The sequence below is a fragment of the Athene cunicularia genome (genome assembly GCF_003259725.1).
Source record: "Athene cunicularia isolate RWA chromosome 5 unlocalized genomic scaffold, athCun1 chr5_part2, whole genome shotgun sequence".
Lineage (NCBI taxonomy): Eukaryota > Metazoa > Chordata > Aves > Strigiformes > Strigidae > Athene > Athene cunicularia.
In genome coordinates, this window is record NW_020799102.1 from 1,555,074 (window position 1) to 1,557,339 (window position 2,266).

A 2,266-nucleotide genomic window follows, 5' to 3' on the forward strand; every position below is an offset into this window, starting at 1 on the left:
AAAGTAATCTCCAACTCTCAGACACCTTTTGGTGCACAGCCCCCTGCAGTGGTGCTGAGAAGCCCTGCAGCCCCCCCCAGCCACCTCTCCCTGCCCAAGGACAAGTGAACCCCTGTGTCACACACCAGAGCCCCCCGCAGACCCCATGGACTGGGGAGGAGGATGGAAACAGGCCAGCCGGGAGGGCACGGTGACCCTCCCCTCCCACTCGCTTGCCCCAGCCCAGGGACACCCGCTAAGCCTGGGGGATATCGGCTACCGGCTGCTTTCTGTCGGGGATGCAGCGCACGCCACTGGCCGCACTCCCCCGCCAGCTTGGGGGGTGTCTCCTGCAAAAGACAGGAGATGGAGATGAGCAAACCCCAGCCCACCATGGCAGGACCCCCATGGCCTCAGGAAGGGAGCGTTTCCCCCAGCGTGGCACAAAGGTGGCTTCAACTCCAGCGAGGTGAAGGGGGAAAACATCTCTGGGTAGAGGGGGCTGCCCCAGAGCCCTCCTCCAGCACAGCTCTGCCTTTCAGCTCTCCCCACACTCAGCCCCAAACCCTTTACTCTCCCTCCAAGGTCTCGTACCAAGCTTTTTCTTGACTTTTTTTTTTCCTCAGATTTTTTTTTTTTACTCCATTCAATATTTTTTCAACTAAACCAGCTCCCTGACTCTCCCACTCTGGCTCTCTGCTGAGTTGCAGCACCAGGACAAGGGGGACTGAACCCCCTTCCCCAGCCTCCACCCAACCCCTCTCCATCACCCCGCTTCCAAAAAGGCTCAGCAAGACCAAAACTCCAGCTTTGCTACACGCTCTCCCAGGCTTTAGGCACAGATTGGAAAATCCCAGTGCAAGAGGTAGCATCTCCCTGGAGTCCGGTCCTGGACAGCAGAGAGGGGCATGACCCAGACCGGGCAAGGCCCAGCTTTCCCTGGGGAAGCACCCACCTCGCCGCACCCCACAGGGCCAGAGGAGACCCCCGTGCTTCCCACAGCACAGGGCAAACCCAAACCCCATCGCCGCACCAGCAGAAAATGCTGCTGGAGCGCAGAGCTGGCCCAGCACCTCCCAGGCTGCGATCCCCCCACACCATCCCCACCTCTTTCCCCCCCCTCCTGCGGCCTTTCTTCTCCCCCAAAGCCCCCCTCCGGCTCACAGCCACAGTTTCCCCTCGCTGCTCCAGCAAACCCCACGGCCCCTCTCGGAGCGCCCCAAGGGGCCAGCTGGGATGCGGGGCACGTAGAAAGGCGGTGGGGGAGAGCGGGAGTAGGCACCCACCACATTCAGCACCCGACAACAGACCAGCATCACTTCCTGCATCCCCTCTCGGGAGGAAAACCTTGTCCCACCCTCGCGCCGCTGCACCCCAACACCCAGAGGGACCCCGACACCCAGAGAGACCCTGACCCGCAGTGTTCACAGCCAGGCAGCCACAGGGCTGACAACCCCACACCACCACCCCCCCGCCCAAGGCTGCTGGTCCCGAAAAAGGAAGGACTAAGCCCTCCTTAACACAAGGATAATTGCGGGGACACGGGGCAGCCGCCGGCGGTTACTTCTGTAACTTGTGGCTTTTCCATTAAGCACGACCCTGCAGCAGAGAAAAGAAAACAAGCGGCGCAGCCTCCCCATAACCCCTCCTTTGAGGCGATGCACAAGCAGCCTCATTTCCTGCTTCTCTTTATTAGCATTATCCCGATTCCACTGTAAGGCCCCAAAATTTGCAGGATCATGCTGCTGCTTCGGTCGGAAACTTTGGGTTTGCCAGCTGAGAGGCTTCACTGGCCTCCAGAACTGCCCTGACCCGCTCGGGAAAGCCATTTCTTGCCTAAATACACACTAACTCTCATTTCTTTTATTTTTTTAGGACAAAAACCGCTAGGCGAGTTCAGTCCGACCAGAAATGTTACAGCTCAAGTTTCAGCCAGCACATATTTCGTGCAGTTTTATGCCCCCCCGAGCAGCCCAATAAGGTCTGCAAGGGTAAAGCCAGGAGCAATTAAGCACAAAACCAAATCGTAGGGCGAGGGCTAGCACCTGCCCCTCCGGATTAGCCACCCCGGATGGCATCCCCGGGCATCAGCCGAGGGATGGGGGAGGAAGGATTTTTTTCGGATAGAGAAGCACGGGCTGAAAAAGTGTTGAGAAAGGATGGGAGGGTTTGGTTGGCCCTTCCAGGCAGCGACGAGTGGCTATAAATGGCCTTCTTTGTCATCGCAGCCAGAGCGGCGGTGGAAAAACGAGGACGGAGCCGCTCAAGGCGGGGATGGGGATGGGGG